The sequence below is a fragment of the Castor canadensis genome, chromosome 3 (genome assembly GCF_047511655.1).
Source record: "Castor canadensis chromosome 3, mCasCan1.hap1v2, whole genome shotgun sequence".
Classification (NCBI taxonomy): domain Eukaryota; kingdom Metazoa; phylum Chordata; class Mammalia; order Rodentia; family Castoridae; genus Castor; species Castor canadensis.
In genome coordinates, this window is record NC_133388.1 from 101,226,497 (window position 1) to 101,239,935 (window position 13,439).

The window sequence follows — 13,439 nt, forward strand, 5'->3', positions numbered from 1 at the left end:
CAGAAATCTCCCCATAGGCAAGGCTGATGATACCCTCACAGATGCACACCAGGTAACATAGTGTGACAGGTATTTTAAGTGACTGTTACTGAATGCAAAGCAATAAATCAAGATTAGAAGGACCCAAAGTTGCAGAGAGTATATTAGAATATTCAACTCAATATAAAAAGGATACTTGAACTCAAAGTATTATCTCAAAATAGGTTTCATTATGTCAGAGAAGTATTTGTTATAGTGTGAAAGGGAAATCCATTATGTTCCCTTGACTTCATGATTTTCAAATAATGACACCTTCCAATACCAGGTAATATGGAGATGACAATTAGCATTAAAAATATTGACACTTTGTAATCTTACCTTAGTGATACTTTTAATACATCTAAGTAACAAGGGGATGATAAATCTTAACAATAGTTTAATGTTCTTTTCCTGAAATACTGCTTCACATGCATACACTGATAGGGATGGAGAAATTTGGTTAAATTTAAAGGTGATCCCTTAATGCAAGTCATGAATTTTTTTTAAAAAGCCCTGTTCAATACAGCTCTTCTCAATCATAGATTTTTTCCCTCAAACCCTGTTATTATCGTGTTTTCAAATGACCTAGGAGGATGGTTCTAACCCACCAAAATAAGCAGCATTTTCCATGAATTTCTGGATCACAAAGTAAAGTTTGGACAGCATACCAAAAATCATTTTCATTAGATTTTTTTGTCAAGAGTGGCCACACACAAGATGTGAATCCTTGTGTGTTTGTTGTATCTTTTAGGGAGACAAAAGTGAAAGGAGGATTTTCTGTATAGCAGTACCTGTGTTGAATGCCAACTGTTTTCCAGGTAGCTGCTTGTGTTGTCCCCTTAATTAACTTAAAGTTGCCCTTTCCTTTATTGCTTTGGTAAATGGCAAAATTACAAGTGACCTACATTTTTTACTCACATTATATGGTTTTTGGAGTACACTGTTTGAAACGAATGCAAAGAACAGCATGTCTCTTGTGAAGATTTTTGTAGTAACTTTTATTTCATACCTTACTTTGACAATGTCATTTTTGATACCCCTCATACTTATTCCATGTTCAATCCAATTTAGATAACCATACAAAAATCAAAAATCATTTCAATTATTTTCAATAATTGCATAAATAATCTACTGTGTCTGTAGGTGTATCTTTGGTTCACTTCTTTGATGTGGCTGACAAATGTTTTCTTAGGGATATGTTAGATTTTCAAAGTCATCACTCCGTTAAATTCTATGGAGAAAATATATCTAGAATAAACAGAACATAAATGAGGAGAGGAGTTTTAGCAAACAGAGCACCACTCGCTGATTACCAATACCACAGTAGAGCTCCAAATAAAGGGAAGCTAGCAAAAATCATCACGGCATCAACCACCAAAATCAGAAGTTCATGTACTTCTACTTGATGCACCTGTCAGAATTTCAAAGGAAAACACCACAGTCAGGGATTAGATGCAAGAATAATTTTATTCAATTATAGAAAACAGAAAGCAATGCCATTTCCACCACTATGCATAAGTCCCCTACAGCTAGTGTTCTCATTTCCATTCTAATCTGGGGGGTTGGTACCAGTGGGAAGGGGGAGGATATACAGAAATGGTGTAGGAGGGTGAATGTGGTACAAATATCCAATAAACAGCTCCAGCAATGTAGCAGGATACAAAAGTCAACTTACAAAAATCAGTAGCCTTTCTATACACCAATGATGAAAATATTAAGAAAAAATATAGGAAAGCAATTTCATTTACAATAGCCTCCAAAAAAATCAAATACCTTGGGATAAACTTAACAAAGATAAAAATGACCTCTACAAGGAGAACTACAAACCACTTAAGAAAGAGATCTGGGAATTCTACAAAAGATGGAAAGATCTCCCATGCTCACGGACTGGCAATCAACATAGTAAAAATGGCTATAATACCAAAATAAATGGAGAAATACATACACATATGTATGCATAAATAAATACATAAATGGATTTATTCACATATATATGTATTTATTGATAGTTCTATGTATGTATTTATGTTATCCTTCATTTATGTATTAATTTGAGCATTCTTTCATTCACTTATGTTATGTGTTCATTTAGATGTTCAAGTATTTATAAATCCATTCATTTATGTATTTTCTCATTTGCATATTTGAGTATTTATTGCTGTGTGTATGTATTTATTTTTATTGTTTGGTTATGTGTGTGTGAGTGTGTATGTCTCTGTGTGAGACAGTGTGTCTATGTGTGAGTGTGCACATGTGTGTGAGTGTATGTGTGTTAGTGTGTATGTGTGTTAGAGTATGTGGGTGTATGTGTGTGGGTGTATATATGTCTGTGAGTGTGTGAATTGTGCGTATGTTTGAGGTTGTATGTGTGTGAATATATATGTGTGTGAGTATATATGTGTTTGTATCTGTGTGTGTGTGTGAGTGTGAGTGTATTTGTGTATGTAAGTGTGTGAGTTTGTGTATGTCTGTGTGTTTGCTGTATGTGTGTGTGCATGTGTGTGAGTGTGGGGGGTGTCTGTGTGTGAGTGTGTGTGTATGAGTTTTGCAAGTTCCAGTTTTTGCCTGTGTATTATAGGCAGCGCAATGCCCCTGATCTCTGTCCTGATTCTCTAGGTAAGCAGATATGAGACTGTAGAGTCCAGCTGGAAGAAAGAAAAGGAAAATAAGAAAACATGCTTCCAGGTGTACTCAGAACTCAAACTCAGGACCTTCCACTTCTAGTCCAGTGCACTATGGCATCAGCTACCTCACTAGGTGCTTCCTACTGGAGGTTTTGCCCCTCTCTATTCCTTTTATCCCCAAGGCCAGCCAGGGAGAAGAAACCAGGGATGAAGCAAGCTGGCCAGTGTAATTCCTAATTTTTTGAAGGCTTCTGGGCCATCAAAAATATAAATACATAGATGAATCATTAAATAAATCAGTGAATATATAAGTACATAAATGGATAAATAAAAAAATGACTGAATAAAGTAATACAGAAATGAACACATAGATCCATCACTAACACCTAAGGCTAGAACTGCACTGGACAGCTTGCTTCATCCCCTCCTTTGTTTTCAGTAGAGGGCCTGCACCTGCTCCTGAGGCTGAACCAGAACTCCATGTGTCCTGAGCACCACCTGCTGGTCCTGAGCATCCCTCCAGGGAGGTTTGGGTTAGGGCTCACACTGATGTCCCCACAATGTTTCTTCAACAGTAATACATGGCTGTGTACTCAGCTCTCTAGCTGCTTATTTGCAGATACAGCATGTTCTTGTCATCTCTGGAGATGGTGAAAAGATACATTATATTCTGTGGTGTGACTAATAGTTTTGTTTCTAATGCATGCAACACACTCCAGCCCCTACCCTGGAGCCTGTCGAGCCCACTTCATGAGGTAATTGCTGTAGATGAATCCAGAGGCTGCACAGGAGAGACACAAGGACCCCGCAGGCTGCACCAAGCCTCCCCCAGTCTCCACCAGCTGTAATTCACACTGGACACTTGCAATGACAGAGAATTCTGGTCAGGAAACTGTTACACATACCAACTGTTCCTCTCACTCATGTCTACACACATACAGTTAGTATCCCTTTTCTACACAAATCACCTTTTAAAATAGTCACAAGGAAGACCCAGCTCAGCCCCAAGTCCAGGTGGAGTGGTCTGTATTCAGTGCTGATCACTGAATGGGATCAGCTGGGAATGCAGAGCGGGCTTCTTTTCCTCAAGTGCAGGGTCAAGGCTGGATTGGTTTCATGAGCAGAGGGAGAATCTATTTGCAGGTCCTCCTGCTATATATCAGTCTCAGGTTAGAATTCTCAAAGAGGTCAAGAATCAGAGAAGATGTGAGAGTGCTGGGGCAGTTTGACATTAATGATAGCCTAGAAAAAATATGATATACATGCCACCTGTGCTAATGTTCAACTCTTATCCTAGTTAATAGCATAGTAAGGTATTTGGCTCAATTTTGAGGCCATCTTAGGATTCACTGTCAAAAAATATGATTTCTCATCAAGTTTTTCTGCCTTGTTGGGCATTTTGCATATCTCAATAGTTTATCAATCCTTCATTGTATTTAAATTTGTGAATGTTCACAAGCATCCAGTGCAGTATTATGTCACAGTGTGTGTACTTGTGTGGAAGTACATGATAATTTTTTGTACATTTACAAGAATTTAGATCTTAAAAATCCATCCCCTGTACCTGGCCTGCTCTCCTCAAGACTGGATCCAGTAGATCTCTGATGTGGCTCCTGGAGGAACTTGGTTGATGATGTTTGCAGAACACCCTCCTATGACGAGAGTGTGACTAGTGCAGGGAACAAACTTAGGGGTGTCTTAGTCCATTTCTCACTCCGACATAGCTGCTACTATAAAATACCCCAGACCAGCCAACTTACAAATAATGCACATTTTCTTCTCCTATATCTAGAGGCAGAGGTGTCCAAGAACCAAGTGTCCAAGAACAAGGCAATGGTCAATGTGTTGTCTGGTCAGGGTGGGGTCCCTGTTTCCAACATTGTCTGATTTCCACATCCTGCCATCACAGAAGAGATGCTAACTGGGTTCTTTAATTGCAGGAAGGTGACAGATATCTAATCACTTTGTGAAGCCTAGATAGAGGGACACTAATTCCATCTATGTGACCCCATGTCTCTTGGACTAATTTCCTGCAGGAGACCCCATATCTTAATATTATCACTTCAGAAGTAAAGTTCCAACACATGGATGGTGAGGGGGCCATGTATTTTAGTCATACATCTCTCCATGCAAATCATGTCCACCTTGAATACTAAAAGTGCACTCCATCATAAGAGCCTCCAAGATTTTAACTATCCCAGCATCAATTTTCAAGTGCAAGTCCAAAGTCAACTGCAAACTTAATCTGAATCAGATACCTGTGTGAGACTCCAGGTATGAGAAACATGTGAAAGAAAAATAATTAAGTACTTCCAAAATACAGCAGTAGGACTGACAAAGAGAAGACATTCACACTGAAAAAGAGAATGTCAAAAAGAAGAAATGGGAAAAAAAAATCACAAGAAAATCCCCAAACCACAGTGCTCAGTCACCTAGTCTTAGGGTTGATGAATAATCCTCTGTGACTTGATGTCCTGCCTCTACACAGACTACAGTGATGGATTGGCCCTATCTCACTGCTTTCCTGGGTACAGTCTGCACAAGAAAACTCATGCATGTGAGCTGGGTAATTCCACCAATATCAAGTGGCTTTGCTTATTGCTGGCTCTAAATTCCTGAAGTATAAGGAACAGAACCACCCCAAGTGTCAATTATGCATTGCTTCAGGGTGTGGTTTGTTCTGTGTCTCCTCTTCTTTGTTTTTCTGCCCATCCCTGATGCTCTGTGGACATCCTTTGAAAGCTGGGTAGAGAGTGCCATAACCATACAGCTCTTGGAACAAGAGTGAGAGTCCTGGGAGCAAAAACAGCACTGAGGCTGAGCCAGGAAGAGTGAAACCAAGAGCAGCAGAGCAGGAGGATATAAGACATAGATGCCATGAAATGAGTATGATGTGGTAGATGGAGCCTCAAGACTGCTTTCCTTATTCACCAACGTTGCCATGAATACTGACTTAGACATGGGCACCTTGAACACTTCTTCAGTAAGAAGAAATACACCATTAACTCTGACAGTGTATGAATACATCCTCATTTTTCTGAGACAGGTTTTTAGTACATTGCCCAGTCAGGCTTCAATCTTTTGATCCTCCTACTTTGGCATCTCTATTAGCTTGGACTCAGGGGCATGCACTGTTAATGGATAAAATGACTAATGTCTGATGATAAAAGTAGAGGGGAAAAATAATTCTGAAATTTTCAAGAAATTGAAATATATTAAATATGTAATCAATTATCACATCTGTATTTCTTACATATACTAATGATAAGCTTAATACTGTGGGTAATAATGATTGATCAATCTGAATTAAAATATAGGTGTCAAGTATATATTTCATATGCATTTTATTAGTGTGTATTAATTATCCAAAAGCTTATACCATAGGGTTTCAAAAGGCATGAACTGTACATTGATCATATTAACCCCACTATTTTTCTTTACATTTCTGCATAAAATTTCCTTTAAATATAAATTGAAAAAGTTAAGAAAAGAAGGAAAATATATTCCATGATAAGAGAGGCTACTGTTGCCATGCTGATTTCAGACAAAGAAGATATCAAAATGAGACTGTTAGCAATCAAGAATCTGCCTGAGTTGGAGATGTTACCTCGCCAAAGTTCACAGGTGATGAAGAGTAGAGAAATATAAGTAAAAAAATAGTTGACCTGAAGTCAACCATCAGGCTCAGTGCTATCTGCAGACTACTCACCTGGAAGACAGTAGCATACAGAGGATTCACTACCCACAGAGGTGCAGCAAGGTCAAGACCTAATGTAACATTGTGTCCTGAGATCTCCTTAGAGCCAGAATGGGGTGTTAATTGAGAACTGGTGAGCTTGTGATAAAGTCTGGAGTTTAGTAAACAGAAATGTACTAATCAAACTGTGGAAGTACCTTGTCCCATCTTCATGTAATAAGAAGTTACCATAAAAGGATATGTGGGGATAGATGTTTGGAGAACAGGTGGAAAATGTAAAGGGATGGATAAAAATGAACACTATTGAAGAAGTAGATTTATGACTGAAAAGATGAATGGTACAAAACATTTAAAGAAGAACAAACTCCAATTACAAAACTGTTTCAAAAACTGAAAACAAAGGAAACAGCATACTCATTCAATAAGGCAATACTGTCCTGACCAAAACCAAGAAAGAACACAGATGACAACTACAGGGCTATAATATTATAATAAAACACTAATACAATGGTTGCATAACCACTCTAAAGTATTACCTGTTATGCTGATGTGGGATTTATCCCATCGATGCATGATTAGCTCATCATGTACAAGTCAATAATTACAATACATCACAAGAGAAGGAAGAGAAAATCCCATATGGTCATTTCCATAGAGGTAGGACAGTCATTCAATGAGATATAACACTGTTTTATGATGATAGCTCTCAACAAATTAGTTAGAAAAAATATATAGGTCTCCTCTCCATGATTGTAACAAAATATGTGACCCAGGCTCCTTATGAAGAACTTTGTGTTCTCAGAGTTTGGGAGGTTCAAACATCAAACAGGATATCAATCCTTTCTGCCTTTGTGCTCAGTGGACCTGAATCTCCATAGTTACTTCCTTAGAAGCAAGTTGTGTGTCATATTTAACATGGCAATGTTCCATATTGTGGAAGATTAAGTCTTCACATATTTGTAAGTAAGATTTTAGAGTAGTTAGGCCTCTTATATTTTGTCAGAGATAAATTTTACAAAGTATAAAGTTTATGTAATATTTATAAAATATAAATTTGACTGCTTTTAAAACAAAATTAAATAATGTTCACAGGATGCTAGAAAAAGAAAAAAAAACCATAGGTTAATATGCACACAGCTGTGTCACTTCTATTTCCTGTGAAACTATCTTGATGCAAAACCCTTCCTACGGTATTATATTAAGTTCCATTTCAAAGTATAACTTATGTGTAAATTATCTAGACACTCAATGTCTGTGTGTCTGTTCATAGAAGTCTCTTCAGAAAAATCATTATATAGCTTCCACAAAAGGTGATGTGATTAAGTAGAAACAACCTGTACCCTCTGACCACCATGCTCAGTCCAGCTGTCCCGTACAAGTCTCCTGACAAGGAGGTATCTCACTCCAAATATCTCTCCTCAGAGAAGGAGGAGACTTGGAAATCCTTATAGTGGACACTCAGTGGGACATGGGAGCAGTGACCCACAGGCATCTCTGTTTTGGAAGGACTGACCTTTATTTTGCATAGGTAAAATAAGGTAAATTCTGTTCCTCTGATGGGAAACACCTTAGGGTAAATGGATCCCATTTCAGATATGTTGATTGTTGGTTGAATTGTTTCAACAATGTGTAGGACTGATCTGTTTCAGTTTCTATAGTAGAATATTTGCTTATTTGGTTGCTATAGGAAAGCTAAGCACCACAGTGATTCACTGGTATTTGCTCAACATAATATTTCATGAAAATCCAGCAAATAAGACAGGGTGGTCATAACATTAGTATTAATAGTGAAACAACTTTAAGTTGTCCTATTAAATGTGGAATTAGCAGAGTGTTGGGTCCACACGTCTAGGCACCTGTACATAGGACACTGAGGAGTGATGATAAGGAGTTACAATCACCCTGTCAAATTACAATATATCATAGTGAAGAAGGTAACAATTGTAAATTCACTATTATTCTGTTGAGTAAAGGGCATTTTCTTATACACTTCTGGGGAGCTAATTGAATAATGGTAATTTAAAGATAGGAAGATGGCTAATGACATTTTATCACTCTAAAATTTAATATTCTTACATGTAAGTTTCTAAGATTTATACACATAAGAAGAAATCACATAACATTTCCTTACTTGCCCATTATTGAAGACATACAGTAATTATTTAAAAAAAGGAAAATAAAGAAAAGGGAAGTGTACAAACTGGCCTCCTCTTAGCCACAGGGGAAATGCAGGACAGCAAATAGAAGACAAAATGTGAGGGACACCGTGGGGAGACTCACCCTCAAATAGTCACAGGACTCTGTCACTTTAATCCAATTGTGCCCCTACCTCCCATTGTTAATTCTGAGAAATTTCTGGACTAGAGCTTTCCTCAGAAGCTCCTCTTGCCAGAGGAAGAAATAATTTTTAAGTGGCTATACCCAATTACCCACTACATGGAGAGAAATGTGTCTGTGTCCCAAAACTTTTGAGCATTTTTTTCTAATTCATGCAGTGCATTCTGATAACCTGCAGTGAAACTTATCCTTCCCTCATGGCACAGTCTCTCCATACTGTCTGACAGTTCATCATTTCCCAAATTAAGGTTCACATCGTCTCCGTTCTTTTGTGCCATAAGTTTCTAGGTTCCTAGATGTTTCTGGACCCCTGCCATTTACAGATTGAATGTAGTCCTGTCTCTGTGGTACTGGAGGAGAGGAAAACCTGGTCTATTTTTTTGTAACATCCCCTATGATCTAATTGCCTGGACATGTCTTTACAAATGGTGGAGACACGGACACACACCATCTCCTTAGCTTTAGTGCCTGAAATTTGGTTTTTCATCTTCCCCATTTCTCACCTCTGTCCCTGTTCTTCTCTCTATCAGTCTGGTGAAAGGTCCTTGGGTTCTGATAATCTGGAGGGGTTGTTATGTGCTTCCTGGCTGTCTTTCTGTTTCTTTGTGTTCAGAGGCATTGAGACCATGGCCCCAGCCCAGCATTTGATGGGACACCTCCTACTTCGTGCATTGTGCTGAAAGACTCTGCAGTCCTTGCACCCATGGGTGAAAATAACAGATATTAATGGATCAGAAAAAAATCCAGAGAACTCTCAAATGTAAATAAAAAAGAGATTTTCAAATATTACTCTCATATTCTATTTAGGCAAGATCCATTCATGTTTGGCCAATTTACTGCTAGATTTTTAAATGAAAATATGTTCTTCTAATGACCTTGTTGGAAAGAATATAGAAAGGAGGCTAGCAGGATAAAAATGCAATATTGAGCTAGAGTTCACAAATAAGACAAAATGATCCTTAAATAAGATCCTTCATAGCAGGGGAGTTTGCTCCTCAGACTCTCTATATTTTGTGTTTTCATTGTTGCTGCTTTGGGACACCTGAAATGAGATGATTGGAAAAATTTGATTTTAATTATATTTTAAAAAGTGGTGACAGAGTGAAAAGGTAGTAATTCATATGTTAATTTTTCTTTGAGAAAATCTCAAGCTGGGGATACGGCTCAAGTTGTCCAGTGACTGCCTCCCAAGCACAAGACCCTAAGTTCAAACCACAGCACTATCAAAAAAGAACATAAATTGACATTATTTTATCTGTTTTTCTTTGATGCATATTTAAATGCTTGGTTTGTATTTTTTTTCTATTCTTCTTTTTTTCTTACTAAACACATATTAATAAAGATTGGATGTAGATTTAAATTTGTTCAATTAAAACTAGTAAACAACAAGTCACACAATATTCCATCTGAGAGACTATGAGATGCAACATGACTGAATTAAAATGATTGGATTAGGTAATGTGTGGAATCATGGGACTCTGATAGGACTGCATAAAAGAGGTTTAGGTGACAATTTTCCTCATTTCCCTTTCCACCAGCATCATGGAAGCTGCATCAAATCTGGGGCTGTTTTTTCTAGAATTCATCTGCTCAAAACTTGCTGACAGAAAGAAGACAAGTGAATTTAAGTTTGAGCACTTTTTTCCAATTTATTGTTCAGAACACTGCTCAGACAGAAATACAGTAGGAGGAGTATAGTGATATTCAGGTTTAGGTTCTCAATGGAAGATTATTTTATTTTGCACAGGCATTGGGGTACAAGGCTGAAATCCCAGCTCTCAGGAGGATGTAGCATGTGTATGTGAAGTTTAATTCTTACTGGGCTACATAGGGAAAACAAGAAAACCTTGGAGTACATACCTACACCCTATTATAAGAACAAAACAGCAACGCTAAAGACCCAAGTTACGATATATAGCTCAGATTTGGAGACATTGCCTAATATAGAGAAAGTCCTGGGTTCCACCCCTATATTTAATAAAGAAACTGGATGATTTAATTGTAAATTATCTACAGAGCCTGAAGAAATCACTCTAAGCCTTCCTTATTTTCTTTTAGCTTTTCATTTTTCAGCTCTAGAAGTTATGGTTTGGATTGCAAATTATTTTAATATTTCCTTAAAAACATATGTATTGCATTACTGTCATGTGTATTAAAAGCTGTAGAACAATGGGGTTGGATTAAGGAGTTAGGGAGAGTAATAGATGGTGTTGAACTGATCAAAGTAAAGTATAAACAAAGCAGGATAGACTGAGAACCCCTTTGAAAATAGATTTATAAATTAATAATAAATTACAGGATGGAAAATAGATACAGAATGTTGGAAGAAGTATTTGTGGAAGACGGAATGGTGAAGGAGGAGATTAAAGTGAGGGAATATGGTTGGTGGACTTCAAGGAAACCACTTGCAATTGCTTCAAATGGGGCGGAAGGGGTCCAGGTGGAGAGAACATGGAGAAATCTATGCAATGTACAATGTAATCCCCCACGTACAACAAATATATCCTAATTTTAAAAAGCAGACAAACAGCAATATAAATAACTAAATACTCTGAGGGGAAAGTGAAATGATCGTATGCATGTATGATTATTTTATGTAAAGAAAAATCTAGGGCTGGGAACATAGTAGAGGTCCTTCCTAGCAAGCACAAGGCCCTGAGTTCCAACCCCAGTACCATCAAAAACAAGAAAGAAAGCAAATATACATTAACTTATATGTTTTGTGTTTATCATTGATCCACGTTTAACTTCTTTATATTTTTCTATTGGTCTTTCTTCTTACTAAATACATACGAATAAAGATTAGAAGTAGATTTAAATCTCTTAAAATGATTAGAAATGGTAAGCAACCAGTGTCATGTTTTTCCATTTGAGAGACTATGAGATACAATGTTGTTGGATTAAAATGATTGGATAAGGTAGCACGTGCAATCATGTGACTGCTGTGGGGCCTAAAAAAGGCCACAGGGAGAAAACTTTGCTCAATTGCCTTTTCACTAGATCTTGCAAACATTTTTCCCTCATTGACTTGGAATCAGAATCCTTTTCATCTCAGCTGCACACTCATCCAGATGTAACTCTTGCTCTTGCTGGTCATGTTGGATTTTAAACAGATAGCCCGATATTCTTTTCATAATGATAATGATTTTGGCTTTATCTATGAATATTTTTGAACTGAGTTTTATCCTCCTGTCTAGTACATCTTTTGTAAATGCCACAAAGTGCAACAATAAAAAATTTTTAAAATAGGCTTTGTAGAGAAACACAGATTATTGAATCATAATATTCCCTAGATTAACTGTCAGAGCCTGACAGAAAAGCAGCTCTCAAACTCCCTCTGCACCTGCTCACAAACTGTCCCTGAATTTCTGTGCTACTGCAGCACTACAGCTAGTCCTCTGTGCCCCCTGCACGTCCTGATCACCCCTGCACTGAGGTTTATGTCTGCGCTCTTATTGAGGTCCCCCTGCTGTGTCTTTTGCACAGTAATACATGGCTGTGCCCTCATCTCTCAGGCTGTTCATGTGCAGTCACAGTTTACAGTTGGGATTCTTTCAGGATATGGTGTATCTGCCCTTGACAGAGTCAGCATAGTTTGTACTCTCACCATCAGGGTTAATAGTTCCAACCTATTCCAGCCTCTCCCTGGAACCTGGCACAACCAGTGCATCCTGTGACCACTGAAGGTGAATCAGAGGCTGCAGTCTCAGGGTCCCAGCAGGCTTCACAAAGCTTCCTCCAGACTCCACCAGCTGCACCTCAAACTGGACACCTGCAAATACAGAAAGGTCTTGTCAGGAAAAGGCACATATATTCACTGGTCCTCTCACTCATGTCCACTTACACACTCAGTATCTCTTGTTTTGCATAAATCAACTTTAAAAGTAGCACAAGGAAAATCCAGTGCAGTCCCAACTCCATGGTGAGTGGTCTGTGTTCAGTGCTGATCACTGAATGAGATCAGCTGGGAACTCAGGGCTGGACTCCTGTCCTAGAGCTGCAGGGTCAGGGTTTGTCTGGTTTTCATGATCAGAGGGAAGTCCTATTTGCATATCCTCATGCTACATAGTAAGCTCTAGTTAGAAGTCACAGAGAGGTTAGAGTTCAGAGTAGATGTGAATGTCCTGGAGAGTCCATAGCACTTTAAAGATGCATCCATAGTCTCAAAAGCATGGAGTGGTGATGCACTGTGTCCAAGATATCACTTTGGTAAGATTGAGCCCAGAGTTATGACCTGTGCTTCTCATCAATGGGACCTAGTTCTCCTGTGATCGAACCTTAGGACAGAACTTCACCTTCCTACTTTGGCTGGCACAACCCACATTTTAGAATGAGGAGAGAGCCTTTATTGCTTCATTCCAGTACTTGACTCAGGAATGTGTAAAGGACCTGTGGTGCAGGTGCATCACTACAGTCTTTGCCCTGTCCACACCATTATTTTCATCTATGGGTGTTCTTTCTACCTCTGCATCTGTCTTTATTTGAAATAGTTTTAGTGATGAATTGACACAATAAATTTACCTATTTTACCATTACACAGGATAGGTGATGAAATACACATCCACCTGTACAAACATCACCACCATGAAAAAATTGTGGAACATGGAACTATGAGAAACTGATCCTGTCAGTCATCAAAGCCTATATGATGGTAGAGAAAGAAATAAAATTCCTTTTAGCAGGTGTTGTAAACTAAAGTTCTCTTGAGAGTAAGGAAAATAGTCTTTAAATAGCCATTGGTAGGAGGCACAAACAGTAGCATA